Here is a 23,001-nt window from a genome sequence, read left to right on the forward strand (position 1 = left end):
AGGATATGGCTTATTTTGTAGCCAAATGTTTGGCGTGTCAACAAATGAAAGTTTAGCACATGAGGTCCGCAGGCCTGTATCAGGTGATTGAATTGCCTAAATAAAAATGGGAAGTTATCAACATAGATTTCATTACTGGTATTCCTCAGTCTCAGAACTAATTTGATTCGATTTGGGTCATCGTGGATAGGATGACAAAGTCAGCTCACTTTTTGCCAGTATGGACTAACTTTTCAGCTGAAGATTATGCGAGGTTGTATTTTTATAAGATTGTGAAGCTGTATGGGGTACCTATTTTGATTATCTCTGATCGTGGAATGTAGTTTTCATCTCACTCTTGGTAGTCATTTTAGAAGGGGTTGGGCACTAAGGTTAGTCTGAGTACTAGTTTTTACTCATAGACGGATGGGCAAGTAGAGTGGACTATTAAGACATTGGAAGATATGCTTTATATATGTGTGATTGATTATGATGGTAATTGGGTTGAGCATCTACCTCTTGTAGAGTTTGCTTACATCAATAGCTATTATTTTAGCATTTGGATGGCCCCTTTTGAGGCATTGTATGGTAGAAGATGTAGATATTCTATTGGGTGGTTCGAGCTTGGTGAGGTGGGTATGTTTGGTCTAGATTTGGTTTATTAGGATATGGAGAAGGTAAAGGTGATTCAAGATAGGCTTAAGGCTACCCAAAGTCGCCTAAAGTCCTATGCAACTGTAAGAGGTAGGGACTTGAAGTTTGATGTTTAGGATAAGGTGTTCCTAAAGGTGTCTTCCATGAAGGGAGTAATGCATTTTAGGAAAAGGAGCATCTCAATCCCCGGTATGGAGAGTTGGTAATGTTGCATATGAATTAGAGTTGCCTTCTAGTTTGAGCTTCATTCATCCGGTATTCCATGTCTCTATGTTGAGAAAGTGCGTAGGTGATCCTTCTTCGGTTGTTTCTTTTGAAGGATTGGGTATCTGAGATTCTCTGTCTTATGAAAAGATCCCAGTTAAGATCTTAGATCAACAGGTTAGTGGATTGTGGACCAAGTATACGCATTTATTTTTTACTATGGATATTTGTGCAGAGGGTATGTGTTCTTGATCACATCATTTTTTCTAACTTAGTTAACAGAAGGTTGATTTCCTTCCATTTTTGTTTCCTAACTGAGTTAAAGGTTGGAATGGTTATACTGGGGTGTAATTTGTATTTATACTACCTTGTTCATTATTCGGGGATAAATTATCCTAGCAGGGGAGACTAAACACCTTGGTTTTGATGCTTAGAAAATTTCTCCATTTTTGGACCCTATGGACATCATACGATTCACCATACTAGTCGTATGGTAAGGGTACGGGTTAGGTGACCTAGTCGTATGTTTTCCACTATTGGGTGGTGTTAGGTGGTTGAGTTTCTGGAATGGGTACAACTAGGTGGGTACAAGTCGTATGGTTTGTGAAAGGTTGTTAGCTTGGGTTTTCCTTTACTTAATCTGAAACTTAGTAACTTAACTTAGATATGAGTACGAGTGGCTCACCATGAGTCATGAGGATAATGTACGAGTCGTATAGCTCAACTCGTATGTTGGGTAGTGTTCAACCCCTCTTGATTCTGTTATCGATACAGGTTAAGGGTACTGGTCATATGGTTGGGTACAATTTTGATTGGGTAGGCGCATAATGGATAGTGTTGGTTTCAAAGGGAGGCCTAGGGTACGAGTTATGGGTACCACTCATATGGTATGGTATGATTGGTATGGGATAGTCGTACCATCCTGTGGGAATTTCAAGAAGCTTAAGTTAGGGGTAATTTGTACATTTCCCCTCTTAAAACTCTTCAGGCACCATGACTTATATCACTCTTGAGACATCATTTACCCTAATATTCTAATCTTAAACACTTAGAAACTCTCTCAAAGGCTCTTAGGTTAAGGAAGGCTAGGGTTTCTTCAATAGGATCAATTTTGGGCTTACAAGGGTGATTTCTCTCTGTCATCTTCGTAATCTAAGGCATGTACTCCTCCCTTATTGTTACATCCAACTAAAGGCATGTTTTATGAACTGTTTTCATAGACTAAATGCTTTATGGTTTTGGGTTTTCAAATATATGTTGGGGATTTTGGTTATAAATGTTTCGTTATGGTTTTCCCATGTTTTAATTATGCATTTACATGTTTTAATGGTGATTTGGACATTTGGTTGCATAGGAATGGTTAATTGATACTTGATTTTGGTTTTGGAAACACTATGCCCCTAATGTGTTTGATAAAATGCCTATGAGAATGCTTTACTACATTGTTGGACTTTTAATGGAACTATTGCATGGTATAACTTAGTAGTGGAATCCCAAATGGTATAAACAGTTTAAAGGTTTGGAATGGTTAAATGGTAAGTTCATGGTGGGTGGTTATGGTTGGTCTAATTGAAAGTCTTATGGGGTACAAGGGAATCCCCCCAGCAAAGATAATAATGATCACTTGTGGGGTACATGGGATTCCCCTAAGTCAACTTAATAATGTAATCTATGGGTTCATGGGAATCCCTTCTTCTTATAAAGAATGGCTAAGGATATTGTTTGCAAGCTATAGTCGGTATGAATATACTACTACTTATAGAATTGGTTAATAATAAATATAGAATTGGTTAATAATAAATAGAATGGTGGTTTGGTTATATGGTAATAGTTTTAATAGGCAATAATGGCGAGGTGTGATAGTTAACCATAAAAGTGTGAGTCCAATGAATGGACACTAGAAACTCATGTTTGCCGGCATGAGGTTGGGTCATGGCGACCATATATGATTCTTATGGGATACACGGGAATCCCCTAACTACACCTGTACATATGTATCATAGAGAGTGAAGGGTACTCGAGAATCCCCTACTCCTATGGTATCTTTGATTTGTTAAATTACATGTATTAGGGCATGGTCAGGGGGTTATACTGGACCCATATAGCTCGTGGGTGGTTCTAGGATGGTTAAACTATACATACCCAGGTTAATGGTTTTAAAGTCATGCTAAACTCGGTTCTCTTTCCCAGAAGGTTATATATATATATGTATGGTTGTATATGCATATGGTTTTTTATTTGGTTTACAGGTTGGAATTATTTTATCTTTATCCTGAGTTCATGCTAGCGTTCACCCGCTAACCCATCTTCGGATGGTTGTATCCCCAAGCGACGTTGGAACCGACTATTCTACTCCTCCTGCTTAGTGATCAGATGTAGGATCTACTGTTGGATTAATGTATTGAGCTTCTATACTCCGAAAGGCTCCATTTTATACCCTTGATGTCTTTACATACTTTGATTATTTCAAGGATATTAGTTTTGGGTATAGTTAGGGGCATGTCCCAACTGGATAATTTTTTACTTTCGATGAGAGGCTTTGTGGAACTACCATAGGTTGGTATAGGCTGTGTTGGTAGTGGTGTCAGCCTTACTATTGGCATTGATATTAAGGTTGATACCGTTTGACTATATTTATGATTGTTCCATCCTATTATGTTATGGACTCATACTTGGTCATTATTTTTGTTTGGTTTTGGTTATTGGTTGGATATTGGTTGGTTGGACTTGTTTGGGTTGGTCACGGTCATGGACCTATCCCAGAGTCTGGAATTGATAAACGCTATATGTTATATGTTTGGAATTCATCTGACTCAGGGAACATGTTTGGAGATTAGGTTGGGTAACGGGGGTGATCCCCAATTCTGGTTGGACTTAGGATGCCCATTATGACAAGGCCTCATTTTGGGTCATGTCATCTTTGGAGCTACTTCTGAATCCCTATGTGAAGAGTTTGCTTAGCTAATGGGGAGTGAATTTGAAATATGTATTATGGTTGAGTTGAGCTTCTTCCTAGGACTTCAGAATAAATAAACTTCTCGAGGGGCAATGATTTGTCAAGAGAAGAACATCAAAGAGTTACTTAAGAAATATAACATGGAAGATGTGAAGCCAATTGATACTCTAATTGAAACCAGCTCAAATATGGATAGTGATGAACTAGGTCCTCAATAAATAAGAAAATGTATAGAGGAATTATTGAATCCTTGTTATACCTTACTGCAAGCAAGCCTGAAATTGTATTTAGTGTAGAAATGTGTGCTAGATTTTAAGCTTGTCCAAAAGAGTCTCATTTGAAAGTTGCAAAAGAATTCTTAGGTATCTGAAAAGGGACCTATCCTACACTATACATCAGGAGACAGTTTTGACTTTGTGGGCTATGCTGATGCTGACTATGCTGGATATTTGGTAGATAGAAAAAGCACTTTAGGAATGGCACATTTCTCTCATCCATAATTTCCTTGGAATATATGAAGGAAAACTCAGTTGCTCTATCTACTGCTTAAGATGGATATATTGTTGCAGCCTCTTGTTGTGCTCAATTGTTATGGATCAAGAAGCAATTATAAGATTTAGTTATTGTCTCAGATGTTATCCCTCTAATGTGTGCACCACAAGTTCTCTAAACATGGCCAAGAATCATGTGCAGCACAAGAGACTAAGCATATTGATGTGAGGCATCACAGCCTGAAAAATAATATTGAGAAAGAGGACAGATGTATGAAGTTTCACAAGACCGAGGATCAAATAGTAGATATGTTTATCAAGGCACTTCACAAGTAACAATATGTGAAGAATAGGTTGAAGCTAGGATTAATCAAAATGACTTTACCTACCATATAAATCAATAGTTCTCGACAAAATTGGCTATGATTAGTAGACAGGTATCCTTGGTAAAGTATGTATTAGTTAGCCTAACTCAGTACCATATCTTTGTAGGTATATACCCATGGGAACAGCTTTGGAAGAACATAGATAAAGTACGCACAAACTTGAGAATTCACTCAAAGAAAGAGAGGGACCTAGTCCCATCTCTCAGGTTAGTATCATGAAAATGTATTTTTTCTTTTTTGTTCTGATAGAAAAGACCGCATCTTCTCTCTCCTTGCCAGAAAAATTATCGTCTCCAAAATTTAAATCAAACTCATATTTGCATTAACTTCATGAACCCTGCCCAACTCGGCTAACCTAAACTTTCAAAACCAAACCCCTTTTTCCCTTACCTTTTGGATGAAAACTTATCCCTAAAAATACATTACCCCTCTAACAGTGTGATGACTGGTGATCCTTGGGTTGTAGAAAATCTCATTATATTGCCACATAATCCAAAATAAAGTTTGGATAGTCCTAAGAAACAAAATGACAGCCTGAAAAAAGAGGTCTCCAAAGTGAAATCTGGAAATCCTACTAAAAAGCACTAGACTTATGAGGGACTTGGTCTAAGAAGAAAAGAATGATTGATGATGAACTTAGTAGGGCTTCTAAAAGAAGAAAAACAAAATACAATTGCTAAAGATACAAAAATTGGGAGATTACATGTATAATTTTAGCCATTTCCAAAGGAGGGTATAAGGATCTTTGCAGAATGTAGAAGTGAGAATGATGAACTCAAGAAGAAGGATACAATTCTAACAATGAGGTTCTTAGCTTGAATACAATGTCTTGAGCTTGCCTTACCTCTCTAAAACTTCTCTTCAAATCCCCTACCTTTTTAATTCCTCCAACTTATATGGCTTTTTCTATGTAACAGGAAATGTAAATATTGCATTTTAATGATACCTAAACTGTGAAATATGATTGAGTTCTTGTTTTCTTGCTCTTTATCTTGCTCTACTTTTTTTAAAGTTGTTCTTCTTGTTATTGTTTCCCTAGTGGCTATGAATTAACTAATTCATCATGTTAGTGTTGCCCCAGTGGCCAGGAGTTGACTAACCTGTGCTTATTCTATACTTGGTTCACTATTATTCCTTTTTAATGATGCCAAAAAGGGGAATACTAACTTAATGTGATAAGGACCAGGTGTATGTGTTTAAGGAATGTACTGATGATGTTAGGGAATAGGTAACAAGTGCAGCACATGTATGATGATGTGTTTGAGTTTGGAGGCATAGTGAAAGGGTGAAGTATATAAATGCACTAAATGACCAATGGTGCATTATGATTGGGGTAGTAATTGAAGCTTGGTATCAAGTGACAACAAGGGTGCAGGCCCCTAAGTAGTGGAAGCCTGGTGTTGCATGATAGGGTGGACATTCATCTTCAGTAGTGGTAATCACATTGATTAAATGTGATGAATGAGCATGAGCATTGATGCTCAAAACTCTATAATTGATTTTTCATCATCAAAAAGGGGGAAAATTGTTGTATCTTATTTCAATGATGAGCAGTTGACTTTAAGGGACCAGGTCCCTAGATATCCAAGGGTACAGTACAGCTAGCACGCGCCTGCATAATTTTTTCTTCTTGTGTAACAAACGACGCAGGTGTTGGTTGTAATATTGAGGACACCTGGTCCAATTATATTACAACCCTAATCATCAATCATCTATAAAAGGAAAAGGATGCTTCTTCATCAAGTGGCTTTTACAAATTCAAAAGAGTATAAAGACAAAAAAGCAAAAACTCAATTTTAGCTCAAGATCTTACTCTTTGTATGCTAATAGTGTAAATGTTCTTGAGTTAGATATTGGTTTGTAATTGAGTTACTCATACTATAACAGTAATGCTTTATTTTTGTTTTGAGAATGCTTAGGTAGAGTTGCCTAATCTTGGTACTGATTAGAGTTAATTAGTGGTGAGGAGTCTTGGTAGAATTGTCAAGTTCATCTTGTAGTAGAGTTATTACAAGTAGGAGGAACCTAGAGTTAGGTTTAAGTCAAGTCTATAATTAAAAGGTTGATTATAGTGGATTCTGGAGAGCTTGTGAGGGTAATAAGTGATTTTCCCTCCTGGAGTAAGGGGTTTATTCAGGCAAGCGGAGGTCAGTTAGTTTCTTTATTTTCTCCTTATTGGTTCATTGGTCATCCTCATCGGGGTTATTACGATGAAGGATAGGACAAATGCTTCAAGTGTGGCTAGGCAGGCCATTGGCTCAGGGATTGTCCGATCAATAAGTTTTCTATGGGGGAGAATAAGATTCTTGTGGCTTTATCTTCTACCCCTACACCTGGTGGTGTGGCATCTGCTTCTATTACTACTCCTGGTTCTAGTGTTGGTCGGAACAGGTTGTATGCTTTGGCGTCTCGACAGGTATCTGAGGCATCACCTGATGTTGTTACTGGTACGTTACAGCTTTTCTCTCATGACATATATTATTTGCTTGATCCAAGGTCTACTCTCTCCTATATGACTCCTTATGTGGTTGTATTTTTTGGTTTCAATTGAAAAGTTATTTCAGATCCTTTTTATGTTTTTACCCCGCTAAGAAAATCTATAGGGGGTATGTGGTATCTGTTGGTGGAAAGAAGACCTTGGCGGATCTGTTTGAGTTAGATATGTTGATTTTGATGTTATTCTAGGTATGGAGTATTTACACTCTTATTACACGTCTTTGGATCATCAAACCCATAGAGTTATCTTTAGGTTACCTAGTGAGCTGGTTATAGAATGGAATGGTGCTTCCTTAGCTTCTGGGGGTTTATTTCTTATCTTAGAGCTCAGAGATTAATATCCAAAGGTTGTATTTATCACATGGTCTAGGTTAACGGTTCTAACTCGGAAGGTCCTTCTTTTCAGTCAGTTTCTGTGGTTAATGACTTTCCAGAGGTCTTTCTGGATGATTTTCCTGGTGTTCCTCTAGATAAATACATAGATTCTGATATTAATCTAATTTCGGACTCTAGTCCAATTTCTATTCCTCCATATAGAATGGCTCGAGCTGAGTTAAGGGAACTCAAGGATCAACTTTTGTATCTTCTGGGTAAGGGGTTTATTCATCTTATTGTATCTCTTTGGGGTGCACCGGTGTTGTTTGTGCTCAAGAAGGATGGTTCCCTTCGGATGTGCATTGACTATGGGCAACATCAAAAGGTGACGGTCAAGAACAAATATCCTCTTACAAGGATTGATGATTTGTTTGACCAGTTGCAAGGTGCCAAGTTCTTTTGTAAGATAGATCTTTGGTAGGGAACCATCAGCTAAATATTAGAGAGGTGTATATCCCTAAGATGGCTTTTCTTACTCGGTATGGGCACTTTGATTTTTTGGTGATGTCATTTAGGTTGGATAATGCTCCGATGGCATTTATGGATCTAATGAATAGAGTTTTTCATTAGTAAATGGATCTCTTTGTCATTGTGTTTATTGATGACATTCTGGTTTATGCAAAGAGTGAGGTGGATCATGGTAATCACCTCTGTGTGGTGTTGCAAACCTTAAAGGAGCAGCAGTTGCATGCCAAGTTCTCCAAGTGTGAATTTTGGTTGAACGTTGTGACTATCTTGGGTCATATTATTCTAGTGAAGGGATCTTGGTGGATCTACAAAAAGTTTTTATGGTGAAGAGGTGACCTAGACCTACGACTTCATCCGATATTTGGAGCTTCTTGGGTTTAGTCGGGTACTATAGGGGGTTTGTGGAAAGTTTTTCATTGATAGCTGCTGCTTTGACTAAGTTAACTCAGAAGAAGGTTAAGTTTACTTGGTCAGATGCTTATTAAGGGAATTTCGAGAAGTTGAAAGATAAGTTAACTTTGGCTCCAATTCTGACTTTGCCGAAAGGCAAAGTGGGTTCATGGTTTATTGTGATGCATCTTGGGTAAGGCTTGGTTGTGTGTGGATGCAGCAGGGGAAGGTGATTTCCTATGCTTCCAAGAATTTGAAAGTACATGAGAGGAATTATCCTACTCATGAATTGGAGCTATTGGTGGTTGTGTTTGCTTTAAAAATAAGGAAACATTATTTGTATGGTGTTCACATAGATATCTTTTCTGATCATAAGAATTTACAGTATGTGTTCACTCAGAAAGAGCTTAACTTAAAGTAGAGGAGATGTCACGACCCGATTCCTTAGGTCATGATGGCACCTACCATAACCCACCAGCAGGCAAGCCAACCCATAGTCTAGAACGGCTATAATGGACTACTCAATAATATAAGGAAAAGAATGCGGAATATATGAAATAAAGATCAATACATAGAAGAATCCCAACACCTGGTGGTATCAGTACAAGAGCTTCTAATATAAAAAGAGTACAAAAGTTAAATATCAAGAGAAATACACAAATACAACTTATCTCTGAATATGACTTAGAGACTAGTCTAATACATAAGAGAGAGATAAGAAATAATCCGAACATCGGAAGCTCACTCTAAGTCTCTGAACCAAGCCTGCTCTGCAAATGCACACATCAATGACGATAACCCGTACTATGATCTACAAGCTATAGAAGTGTAGTATGAGTACCAAATGAATGTTACACAGTAAGCTACTACCAACTGAGCTCCAAAGATAATGCAAATATACACAACATATAAACAGAATGGAAACTAGACCCAAGAGTCCAAAAATCATATACATGTCAGTGAGAATAATAAGGGACAACTATACTATTTATGTCCAAGAGTTTAACATAGTAAAACTAAGGAAGTATTATGGTGAACTATCCTATTCCAACTACATTCAATATACATCAATGTTATACCATATATCCCGAGTCAATATATGAATAAAGAGCGAAAGAAAGATATATAGTAATATACAAGGCGAAGTAACGACTATACAAAATCAACAACAAAGAAGGGATATACGGTAGTACCATAGCTTCATATAGCTAGATATATATATAGATATATATACACATAAACATGAGGTCATCTCATGTGTAATCTATATCATTATATTCTCATTTAAGACCTCATTATAACACTTATCGTTATTTAAATACTATCATTCGCGGGGTTTCCAATTCACATGGCTAGACATGAAATAATCGTGTATAATAATGCAATCATAAGATAGGAGAGGCCGAAGATTTACCTCAAATCCTGATGCCAGATCAATAAATAATCTATTATAAGTTAACCATAATAATGATCATAATAATTATAACAACAATTTCAATAACAGCATGAATAACCGGCTATTTCGGACAACCAAATACCTATTTGAGCCTATGTATACCCTCACCGCCCAAGACACGGAAGGTTCAATCAACATACAATCAACACAAGGCATATTCTTCACCCATATCTATGCAACTATCCCATACTAGCTGATAAACCAAGGTGCATACTGGTGATAGGCGGTGCACATGCAAGAATGAATGCAAAGTACATAATCAACATCACATCTCATCATAACTATCCTCATCAGGACTATTGTCATCATAATCAACCTCCGTCTTTGTCGGGTATCAATATATAATCAATGGTATCCTCCGGCCTTACGGGGTATCAATATATCATCAATATATCCTCCAACCTTGCCGGGTATCAACATATCATCAGTAGATCCTCCGGCCTTTTCGGGTATCAACATCATCATACTAGTATCCTCCGGCCTTATTGGGTATCAATATCATGAAAATAGTATCATCCAGCCTTGCCGGGTATTAATAGAACCACAATAGTATCCTCAACCCTTGTTGGGTATCAATAGAATCACAATTACTATTACCGAATAAGATACACTAAAATACTCATAATCATAGACATATCACCATAGAATATCTATCTAGTCAATACTTCCCAACTACTCATTATTAGTTAGCCAACACTTACTATTATAAAATCACTAGTTCGCCAATCATCATATAACCTCTAGTTATTAGCCTAAACCTTTATTAACATAATCCTTATCCACGGGATAACAACTAACCACTATTTATTTACTAGTCATCATCTAACATCTAGTCAAGGTTCATCATTAGACCAAAACCATCATTCATCCTCCATTCATTATTATCAACTAATCATCCTATATCCGTTAATCATTACTAGACAACACATTACTACTTGTTTCCTAACCATCTTTTATTAACTGACACCATTCATTAACTAACAATCATTAACTACTATATTTCAACTAAGCAAGATTCATTAACTAATACATTATCTTCTTAGCCATGAAGTGCTATAACCACCTAAAATACATCTAGCTACCACTTACCTTAAGCCTTAATTAGGAAGAACAGTCATAAGATCATATTTTATCTAGAATCACATAAATTACCGATATAATAATCATGAATGTACCAAACCTATGCATGCCATCACCAATATTCAATCAGTGGAATAGTAAGCATCATACCACATCTTCTTCCGTCCCATAATCATATTCATATACATATTCATATTCATAAACTATAATCACATCACTTATAATGACAAACACTTCTCGAATATTCAATCAATGTCATAACACGACTGTTGGCCTATTAATTTATCCAAAATAATCTCAACATCATTATCATGGCCTTCGGCCCATATTCATATTCTGAACTCATATTATTAACCATATTTATAAGCTATAACATATCTCTAATCATCTTACATATAGGAGGCATCTTGTATATAGGAGGCATAATATCAATCAGTTTGTAATCATCTCTAGGATATCTTATATCAATAGGCCATACATCATGATAATTTACATATCAAAGGGGAACATCGTCTATATAGGTCCAACAATCATTACTAAAGGAAATAGCAAATCTATAGGCCAATCATAAAGTCTAAGAGAAAATAGCATCTCTATATGCTACATAATGTATCTAAAAGGAATATCATCTCTAAATGCCCAATATCACTTCCACAAGGAGTATCATAACCATAACTCAAAAACCATAACCCGGGAACGTCAATACAAGTTACCAAGTTAAAAAGTAACCTTATTATAAGGTTTACTAGCCTCATCTACATCTAACATCATCAACAAAGTCCATAAGACTTAACACAAGCTTAGTCCTAAGTGGACTGAACAATCCCACTTCTTATCCACAATTTCCATAATTAGGCTTACTATGACCCAAACTAGGCTAAGGTATCTAGTTCATATTATAGATTTCAAGTAAGCCATATTTGTGCCTAATATAGCAACTTCAACTGGAAATAAGGGTACTCAAGTCAACTCTACCCAACTACGGTTTCAAGACTAACACGCAAGCCCAATAAGGCTAAATATACAAATCATGCTTCAAATGCTAAAACCATATTCGAAACATAGAATTATTCCATATGCATGTTAAAAATAATCTAAACTAAAGAGAAAAGGCAATAGGATACAAAAGGGTTATAAACATGCCATCTTACGGGTCCAAAACCCTTATCTAATCCCCAAACATCCAAAATCAATGTCAAGTCATCCTACGCATAATCAAGACTAACATCTACATTCACATGAAACATATATCATCTATAAAGAAAGTATACAGAAGCCTACCCCAAGGCCAAACTGCAAAACCTCACTTCATGCACCAATGCTCGTCTTCACTTTACAATTCTCAAAATGTCATCACACTATCAAAACCATAATCTACTCATAAATACGAGTCTAATGACACCTATATTTCCCTTTTGTGCTTTGGGTCATATAGAAAATGAGTTTCCGAGGCCAACCCAATGTTCTCACATGAAAAAGGAATCATAACTCTCAAGAAATAGGTGGAAATTAAACATACTTTAGGCTAAAATCAAGTCCTAAGTTAAATAGGGGTTTTGGGTCCAAAATAGAAAAATTCAAGCATGAATTCAAGGAATTCATACCTTAAATTTGAAGATAATCATGATACAAGATGATAATTAGGCTCCCAAGTCACCCCCCCCTCCCCGACCAATTTTGAGTTATTACACTCATTTTGGGGTTTCTGGGTCTAAATGGTAAAGGGGAATGGTCCAAATACATCTTGGGACCTTTATATAGCCCCTACAAGTTCCCAGGTGCCACTGTCATGGTCATACGGGCTGCGATCGCATTCCCGCAATCGCAAAATCTTGGCTGCGATTGCGGTTGCACCAGATGACAACAAACTAAAAAATGAGTTTTTGACCCTCAGAAGTCATATGGAATCCAAATAACATGATCCAAGAGTGAATTTTGAGTGTAAACCATATTTCAAATCCATTGGAATGATCAAAACTGTCATAGGAGATCGTTTAGAAAAAAATAGGGCCCACACCTATAGTTTCATCACTTTCATAAAATCAGCCCAATTGGTTGAAATGAGTCTGAATGCCTTGGGAAATTAACCAAGGGACACCATAACCTAAATTCAATGTTTTGGAAGTGATGGAAAATTCAGATTTTTCATCCGAGGTCATTTAGACCAAATGTGGATCCCACGCTTATTCTTTCCAATTTTTAACTTTCTGACCAATAGGTCGAAATGAGATTAGGTGCATTGGTACCCAAAACAAAGGTATACCCTAACTAAAATATATATTATGTATCTATTGGCGTAGTCAGAATTTGCATCCAAGATTTTTTACTAAAGTTTTTCCTCGATGGCCATTTGGAACCAGCGAAGACTTCTAAATAAGGAATTAGCTCTAAACACCAAACAAAGTACCAGGTAATCGAACCATCAATCCCATAAAGTCATAAATGACTTGGGTAAGCTATGGAGAAGCTCAAACAGTGAAGACAAGCATAAATATAGAAAATACCCAGAAGGGTCATCATAGGAGATGGCTTGAGCGTCTCAAGGATTATGATATGAGTCTTCACTGTCACCTAGGTAAGGCTAATGTGGTTGTTGATTTTCTTAGTATTTCATACTTAGGGATATTAGCTCATGTTTAATAAGGAAAGCTAGAATTGGTGAAGGATATTCACCGCTTGTCTAATCTTGTAGTTTGCCTCTTAGACTCCAAGAATGGTGGTGTAGTGGTGCAAAAAGTGGTTTGATTGTCTCTTGGTGTAGAGAGTAAATATTTTATGGCCAAGTGCATGGTGTGTCAATAGCTTAAGGTTGAGCACATGAGGCCAGGAGGGTTGTATCAAGAAATTAATTATCCTAAATGGAAGTAGGAAGTGATCAATACAGACTTCGTTACCGTTCTCCCTTGGTCTTAGAGTCATTATGATTCGATTTAGGTTATCGTGGATAGGATAACTAAGTCTATGCACTTTTTACCAGTGTAGAAAACCTTTTTGACAGAGGATTATGCAAAGATGTATCTTCAGGAGATTGTGAAGTTGCACAAGGTGCCTATGTTGATTATTTTTTATTATGGCATGCAGCTTATGTCTTATTTCTGGTGGTCTTTTCAGAGAGAGTTGGGGACCAAGGAGAGTCTAAGTAATGCTTTCTATGCACGGACAGATGGGCAAGCGGAGAGAACTATTTAGACATTGGCAGATATTCTTCGGGCCTATATGATAGATTATGGTGGCAACTGGGTTGAGCATCTACCTTTGGTAGAGTTTTCTTATAACAATGGAGATCATTCTAGTATTAGTATGGTCCCTTTTGAGTCATTGTATATAGGAGGTGTATATCTACTATTAGTTGGTTTGAGCTTGGTAAGGTTGAGATATTTGGCCCCGATTTGGTCTACCAAGCTATAGAGAAGGTAAAGGTGATACAATTAGGCTTAAGGCTGCCCAAAGTTACCAAAAGTCCTATGCAGATATTACGAGAAGAGACTTGGAGTTTGAGGTTGGGGATAAGGTTTTCCACAAGGTATCTCCTATGAAAGGAGTAGTGTAGTTTGGTAAGAAGGGGAAGCTTAGTCCTCGATATGTGGGTCCTTATAAGATTTTGCAGAAAGTTGGTAATATTGCTTATGAGCTAGAGTTGCCTTCTAGTTTGAGCTTGGTTCATCCAGTATTTCATGTTTCCATGATGAGGAAGTGCATTGGTGATCCTTCTTTGGTTGTTCCTTTAGAAGTATTGGGTCTCATTGATTCCTTGTCTTATGAAGAAGTACTGGTTGAGATCTTGGATAGACACGTTTGGCAGGTGTAAAATAAGTATGTGGCTTCGGATAAGGTTATTTGGTGGAACCATAAGGTGGAAGAAGATACATGGGAAGCAGAAGAGGACACAAAGTCCAAATATTTGCATTTGTTTTCTATTTTTGGGATTCATATAGAAGGTATGTGTCTTCATCATATCTTTACTTTTAGAGTTTCTTAAAGGAAAAAATTATGTCATTTCCCATTAGTTTTTGAACTTTATTATAGATTGGGAATATATTTAATAACATAATGCAAATGACTCTTGTGTGTGGTTACCCCTACCTTATCCATCATTCAGGGATGAATGTTCTTAGTGGGGCAGACTGAAACACCCTAGTTTTTAGACCTGAGAAAATTTCCTGAAATTCTGTTATCATGACCCAATATGACTTATAGGTATGAGCCATATATTAGGGTATAGATGGTATGGTCCGATCGCATACTGACCAGTATTGGTTGGTAGGATGGATTTTGGTTACTGGAATGGGTATGACTTAGGCGTATGAGTCGTATTGGAGGTTATAGATCATTTGGTTCCTTAACATAATCTTGGACTTGGTTACCTAGGTTGGATCTGAGTATGAGTGGCTCACCATAATCTGTAAACTAGGGTACAACTCATACCAATGACTCGTATGGTACGCAGTGTTCAATCCTCTAGGTATTTTATTTTGTGTGAGATACAGGTCATGGATATGGATTATATGTTATGGTTACGACTAGGTTGGATGAGTCGTATACTGGACAATGTTTGTTCCAAGAGTGGAGGCTCAAGATATGAGTGGTAGATATCGATCATATTGGAGGGTACGACTCGTACGGGTCAGTCATATCCCTACGATGGAATTTTGGTGCAACTTAAGTGGGGGTATTCTGGACATTTACCACTTATCCTAATAGTTTTCCACAACTTCTAACCTACTTGAGAGGTTACTTACCTTATTATTCTACTCATTAACACATAGAAATACTTCCTAAACACTATATAATTCTCTCAAGAGCTTTTAGGCAAGGGGAGCTAGGGTATAAACTAAGGGATCAATTTGGGGCGTCTCTTGGTGATTTATTTACATCATCATCTTGGTTAAGGCATGTTCTCTTCTCTCATTATTAGTATTATCTAAAATCATATTTTTATGAATGTTTTCATGATTTTATAGATTGTATAATTTTGGTTTTCAAAAATAATTTGGGGTTTTGATATTTAATGGTTGGTTATGGCTTCCCATGGTTTTGATTGTGTTTTTTATATGCATTAATGGTGGTTTTGGATAATTGTATTGCATGGGAATGGTTTATTGGTAATTGGAATTAGTTTTGGTCATATTAGGCCCCCAATGTGTTTGACAAACAGCTTATAAAGATATGTTCATTGCATTGACTTCTTTTAATAGAACGCTTGTATATTTTAAACTTAGTAAAAGAAATATGCATGGATTAAATAGTTTAGAAAGGAAAAATAGCTAATTGGTTATGCTTGTGGGGAACACAAAATTCTCCTAAGTGGTTTAATATGGTAAATAGAAGGTCACTTAAAAGTCCCCTTAAACCTATAGATGGTTGGCTATGGATGATACTTGCAAGTAAGGGTTGGTATGATGATACAAATATCGATGGCCTTAGTTAAGAAAAAGATAACAATTTGGTTATTTGGAAACTGATTTTAATTAGGCAATAATGGCAGAATGTGTAGCAAAGTCATGGAAAGTGGAGGTCCCAGAGAGGACCAAATATGGAAACTCATATTTATCGATATGAGGTTGGTCTTGGTGACCGTGTGCATGATGTCACAATTTATTTTGGGGATGTACTAGTCATCTCATGTGATACTTCCCTGGTCATGCGGCTATACACACTGAGGCCATTTCAGCTGAGGGATCTGAACCCATTTAGCCCATGCGTGGTTTAGGATGACAAAGATATATAGCCTAGGTAAAGATTTTAAAGGCATGCTAAACCCAGTCCTTTTTTCTGGGCATGGTTTTATATATATATATATATATATATATATATATATATATATATATATATCTACGTATGGTTGTGTGCATATTGATGGTTTTACTTGGTTTTATAAATAAAATTATTTAATACTTACCATGAGATCATGCTAGTAGTCACTAGCTAACCCCATCTACTGGTGGATGTATACCCACGCTATGCAAGAAATGGTCGTTCTACTTCTCTTACATAGTGATTGACTCGGGGATAGCATTTGGACTGAAGTGGTGAGCTTCCATCCTTTTGGAAGGCATCATTTTATGTTATGGACATTTCTAGACATTTTGATTTTATTTTCCATACTGGTTTTGGCTATGGTTGGGGGAATTTCCCAATTGGATTTCATTACTCTTTTGGTTAGAGGCTTTGTGGTACTTCTATAGGTTGGAATAGGCGGGATCAGTATAGGTGTCAGCCTTGGTATTAGAATAAGCTGAAGGGATGATGTCATTAGGCGATATTGTTGGTTGTTCCATCCTATTACATTTTGGGATTAATTATATTATATTTTGGAACATCTTTGGTTATGGCCTGGTTTATGGCCCTTGTTTGGTATGGTTTGGCATGGTTGGATTATTGTTATAGAATGGTAGGACTCAGTTGGGTCGGTCACAGTTAGGACTTATTCCTAAAGTCTTTATGTGAGCTGTTACACTACTTTGTTACATGCTCGAAATTAAGCCAACTCGATGCAGGTGGCTGGAGGCTAGGTTGGGTAACAGGGGTGGTCTCTGATCCTGGACGAACTTAGGACGCCCATTAGGATAAGTCCCTAGGGTTGGTCATGTTAATCACTATTTAATTTACAAAATAAGTAGGGATTAGGAAAAGATAATCACAACTGTAATTTAAAGATTAATTTTTTATCTTAGATAATCAGCATCATCTACTTAAGATGGTTATCTTTTATCTAATAACTTGAAACTCAAAAGATAATAGTTAACTGGGATCTTGGATAAGAGTTAGTAATGTGATATCTTAAGACTCAAAAGATAAATGGTGAAATTTGTCAATGAGTCCACAAAATAGTTGGTGGTACATAACTTATCAGATTTTGCATGCAAGGTATTTGGCTGCTTCAACAAAGCACAATAATCCTACTGAGTAGAGATGCCAGGGGAAATATAGTCCTAGTGTTTATTTCAGACTGATTACAATTAAAATTGAGTTCTATTACTTGTTCTAGATTACAATGACAAACCTTCTATTTACTTTCAGTACTTTTTGTTGAATCCAGGAAACTAAAGAGACAAGTCCATATATTCCCTATGGGTTTTACCCCAACCTGAGTTGGGTTACTTTACTAGACAATAATTACTTTATCTTCAATTGGAGGTCTAGTTTGGGCATTGATCAATACCCCAGTCGTGTGGCAAGGAGTTATTAGCTGCGAGCCGATGGGGATTATTTACTATATGTGTTCTAGGAGACTTATATTGAGGGGTTGTAAGTCTTATCTCGCTTATATTTGTGTTGTTAGTGTGAAAAGTCTATTTCTTGACTCTTTTCCTATAGATCATGAGTATCCTGATATTTTCCCTATCGATCTACCTGGTATACCTTCTACCTATAAGATTGGGCTTTTTTATTTATCTTGAGCCAGGCACCCATCCTATTTCTATGGCCCTACCATATGGCTCCTGTCAAGCTTAAGGAGATAAATTATTAACTTTAGGATCTTATTAGTAAGGGTTTTATTAGACCTAATATGTCTCCTTAGGGAGCTCCTGTAATATTTATGAGGAAAAAAGATGGCTCCATCCATATGTGTATTGATTATAGGTGGCTTAATAAGGTAACGGTGAAGAACCGTTATCCTATGCCTTGCATTAATGATTTATTCTTCCAACTTTAGGGTGTAGTGTTGTTTTCTAACATTAATTTGATATCTAGTTACCATCGATTGAGGATTTGGGCTGAGGATATCCTTAAGATAGCCTTTAGGACCCATGGTCATTAGGATTTCTTGGTGATGTCATTTGGATTGACTAATGTCCAAGCCATATTTATGAATTTGAAGAACCGAGTGTTCAGCCATATTTGGATTCCTTTGTGATTATGCTCATCGATGACTTCTTTTTGTATTCAATGAGTAGAGAGGAGCATGCAAAGTATTTGAGGATTGTTCTCTAGATTTTAATAGATCATGTGCTTTTTTCCAAGCTCCCTAAGTGTGAGTTTTAGCTTGAGTCTGTGACATTCTTTAGTCATATGGCGTCTAATGATAGGATTATGGTAGACCCGATGAAGATTGAGCCTATTCATGATTAGGTTTAACCAATATCTCCGACTAAGGTTCATAACTTTATTGGCTTAGCTGGTTACTATAGATGATTCACCAAGGGTTTTGTTATTATTTCAGTATTTATGACCAGATTGACTAAGAAGAAGGTTCCTTTCTAATGGTCTAAGGAGTGTGAGTCAAACTTTGGAAAGCTTAAGGATTTTCTCACTTCAGCTCCTATTCTAGCTTTTTTTGTAGAGGGTGAGGGATTCACTTTGTATTGTGATGATTTTAGTGTTGGCGAGGGTTGTGATTTAGTGCACCAAGTTCGTGTTATTACTTATGCTTTGAGGTAGCTTAAGGTGCATAAGCGCAACTACCCACTTATGTTTTAGAGTTGGCAGCAATAGTTTTCTTACTTAATATATAAAGGTGTTATCTCTATGGTATGTATTGTGAGATTTTCATTGATCATCACAGTTTACAGTATCTTATGACCTAGAGGGAGCTTAATTCTAGGAAGTGTAGATGGATAGAGTTGCTTAAGGACTGTGATATCTCTATTTTTTATTATCCAATCAAGAAGAATGTGGTAGTAGATGCGTTGAGACAAAAGGTACTGAGTATGGATAGTTTTTCTTATATTTTAGTTTCTCAGAGGACATTAGTATGGGACATTTAGTTCTTTGCCAACTTGATGGTTTTTCGTGATATTTTAGACTCTAGGAGGATTCTCACTAGAGTTGAGGCGAGGTCTTTTCTATTTGATCATATTTGGGATTGTCAGTTTGAGGATTATAAGCTTTTTTTCCTTCATGATCAAGTGTTGAGTGGTGAATCCAAGATAATCACCATTGATTATAAGGGTGTTTTGAGATTTTACAGCCGTCTTTGTGTTTCAAAGATTGATTTCTTGATTCAGTTAATTTTGCATGAGGCTCACAACTCTAGATATTCTATTTATTCGGTCACAACTATGATGTATAGGGATTTGAGACAGCATTGTTGGTGGAGTAGCATAAAGAGAGACATGGTAAACTTTGTATCTTATTGCCTTAGTTGTCAGCGGGTAAATGTTGAGCATCAGTGACCAAGTAGATTAATTCAGAGATTGATCTTTCTTGAAAAAAAGTGGGAACGGATTACCATAGACTCTATTAGCAGTCTACCTTGTACATCCCGCGGTTCTGGCAGTATTTGGTTCATCATGGATTGGTTGACCAAGTTGACATATTTCATTCCTATTTATATGTCTTTCAGTGTCGAGAGGTTAGGCCATATCTATGTTTGGGAGTTAGTTTATTTACATGGTGTGACCATATCTATTATTTTGGATCGAGGTTCTGTGTTTTGTTATAGCTTTTGGAGAGCATTTAAGGAGCAGTTGGGTACTTAGGTGGACCTTAGTATAGCCTACTATCCAAAAAAAACAGCTAGTCCGAGTGAACTATTTAGATGCTTAAGGATATGCTCAAGCCTGTGTTATGGACTTTAGAGGATAGTGGGAGGAGAACTTAGCCTTAGTAAAGTTTGTAAATAATAATAGTTATCATTCTAGTATTGATATAGAGCCTTTTCAGGCCTTGTATGTTAGGAGATGTCATTCCTTGATTAGATGCTTTGAGACTTCTAAGATTTGACCTCATAGAACTGATTTGCTTTAAAAGTTATTGGACAGAGTCAGGGTGATTCGGGATAGGTTGAAAGTTGATCAGAGTAGGCATAAGGCCTATACATACCGTAGGCTATGCACCTTGAGATTTAGAGTTGTTGATTGGCTATTCCTCTGTGTGTCACCTATGAAGGGTATAATGAGGTTCGAGAGGAAAGGCAAGATCAGTCCTAGATATATTGGACCTTTTGAGATTCTTTGCATAGTCGGTGAGGTGGCTTATGAGTTAGCGTTACCTCTAGATTTTATTGTTGTCCATCTGATTTTCCATGTTTTTATGTTTTGATAATAAATTCCCGATCCATCTCATGTTCTTATATGGGACTCAATCCAGTGGGATGAGCGATTAACCTTTGTATAGGAGCCTGTGCTCATTTTGGCTAGTGATGTTAAGTGATTGCGCACTAGCAATGTTCCTATAGTTAAGGTTTAGTGAAGGCACCATCCAGTAGAGAAGGCCACTTGGGAGATCAAGAGCGAGATGCGGATGCAGTATCCTTATCTTTTTGAGACTTTAAGTACATCCTAATCCATAACTTTCACGAAAAAAGTTCCTTTAGTAGTTGATATTGTAATGACCCTTAAGGTCATTTTCCATATTTCCACTTGTTTTTGTCATTAAAGTTTTCCTATAGCTATTACAAGTCATTTATGACTTGTTTGGACTGATAGCTCAGTTACCAGGTAGTTCATTTAGTTTTAGAAGCCAATTCCCTATTTTAAAGTCTTCGCTGGTTCCAGATAGCCACGCACAAGAACATCAATCAACCTCAAATGCAAATTTAGACTATTCCAGCAGCTCCAAAATATAGATTTTAGGCTACAAGGAATTCTTGGTTTAGGTCCCGAGACACTCGGTCTCATTTCAACCTATTGGTGGAAAAGTTAAGAAAATAAAATATATGTGTGGACCTACTTTTCATCCAAAAAAACTTGGATGGAAATTACGACTACTCCATTGAGTCCAAATCATTGAATTAGGTATGGTAGCAGAGTGTTTTTGCATGTATGGGGTTCTAAACAAATTTCAAGCACCCGATCAAAGTCCATTCCAGACTTAGCAAAGCTTTTGTACATAAAGCATACTGGTGTAATCGTAATTGCAATAGCAATAAATCACAATTGCCACATGCAATTTATGCCTTGGTAGATTATGATAGTGAATGGCCATAAATTTCAATTGCGCGATGTAATTTGCCTTTGCCAGATCGTGATATCAGAGTCATAAAAGTGACTGTCTCAAAAGAAATTATCATGATAGCAGCACTCGAGCGCCTGGGATGGGTATAAATAGTCCCTCTTTAGTCCATTTTTTGTCATTCTTTATTTATTTCTAAAAGAGCTAAAACCTTAAATAGTGATAACCTTGGGATTGAAGCTTGTGGGTGATTTAGGATCTTGGCTAACACTTATTTTCATAATTCTCCTTCGATTTGTGGTAAAATTTCACCCTTTTGAAGGTAGATTTTCCCATTTCTTGTTCACAAATCCCTAAACATTGAAGGCTTGATTTTAGCCCCAAATTAGCTTGGATTCATCCCTTTTTAAGGTAATTACTCATTGAGCATGATTAAAGGTTGGATTGACCTCGAAAACGTGATTTTCATAAATGGGACCCACGTGAGATTTTGGTGTGATATTTGGACCGAAAGCACAATGGTACAATATGGGAATCTTTATTTTAATATTGATGAGAAGAATATTATTTTGATAACTTGGCATCTTGCAGAAGCTTCTTGAAAGGGAAAGCCAGTGGTTTAGCAGATCTTTTGAGCTTTCTTTGGCATCTAGGTAGGATAGATCTTTCCCCTAGTTAGACTGAGCTTAATCATATTATGTTTATGATATTATGTTACATTTGGGATGGGTTTAGGTGTTGGAGTGATAAATTGCAATACTTGGGTTAGTTGGATAGTTTAAGCTACTTTGGATACCATTTTGGGGCATAGTTAGCCTAGTTAGTCCTTAGGTAATGTTGACCTTGTGGATCTTATGTAGGATGGAAACACCTTAGTTGCTCAACCAATAAGGAGATTTCCTTAGTCACTTGAGTGTAGGGTGAAACTTACCTTAGTTGCCATTACCTTAGGTGGAATTGACTTAGTTGCTCTCAATTGGGAGAAACCACTATCCTAGGGTTAGTTATGGCTTATTCAATATCTAATAGCAGATTTAGATACCTTATCCTAGTTAGGGGTAGACATTTCTTAGCAAAGGTTTTTACGGATTTAGAAGTGGTATCTTCGACCCACCTTAGGCAAAGAATTGTATTAGTTATTGAAGACCTTTTATATGTTTGTGTACATATAAAAAATATTTATTTTGGTGATATTGAGATGCCTTAGTACTTGAAGGTTATGATGGGTTG

This window comes from Capsicum annuum, chromosome 8 (assembly GCF_002878395.1).
Source record: "Capsicum annuum cultivar UCD-10X-F1 chromosome 8, UCD10Xv1.1, whole genome shotgun sequence".
NCBI lineage: Eukaryota > Viridiplantae > Streptophyta > Magnoliopsida > Solanales > Solanaceae > Capsicum > Capsicum annuum.